The sequence below is a fragment of the Bison bison genome, unplaced genomic scaffold (assembly GCF_000754665.1).
Source record: "Bison bison bison isolate TAMUID 2011002044 unplaced genomic scaffold, Bison_UMD1.0 scf7180017864180, whole genome shotgun sequence".
In the NCBI taxonomy this organism is placed as follows: domain Eukaryota; kingdom Metazoa; phylum Chordata; class Mammalia; order Artiodactyla; family Bovidae; genus Bison; species Bison bison.
Genome location: NW_011494752.1, coordinates 15,767,204 through 15,767,771, shown reverse-complemented (window position 1 = coordinate 15,767,771; position 568 = coordinate 15,767,204).

Here is a 568-nt window from a genome sequence, read left to right as displayed (position 1 = left end):
TGTGTTGGGGTGGGGGCGGGGGCGCTTAGAGACCCGGCTGCCTGTCTGTTGTCCCTTTAAATGGCCCTCACATTTCTGGGGACTTGTAGGGGGGAGGTGGCCAGCCGCCTGCCTGGGGGGCAGGGCCCTCTGTTCGTCCACACAATCAGGGGTGGTAATGATTTAAAGGGACAGCCTTGGTGTGGCCGCTGCCACCCTTGGCCAGCTGGAGGGGGAGCCGGCAGGCCTTGTCTGGGGAGGCTTGGCTGGCAAGCAGGGCATTTGAGGCTGAATCCGTCTCAGGGCCTGCCAGGTCTGGGACAGTGCTTTGGCTGGGACCTGCACGGAGGGTGACAGCTTGCCTGGGGGGCACTCAACCTGGGCCTTCTCCAGGGCCCTGGTCTTTGGGTTCAGGGACTCCTTGGCTGAGAATCCTTGAGTCTAAACTACCGAGTCTGTCATCCACCAGGTGGGGGGCACTGGCAGGTCTGCAGGTGAGCTGCCGGCCAGGCACACTGGAGCTGGCCCTTCAGCTCCCCCTTTTGTTGTTTGGCTCTGTGCACAAGAAAGCTCCAGCCCCTCCCCCAGC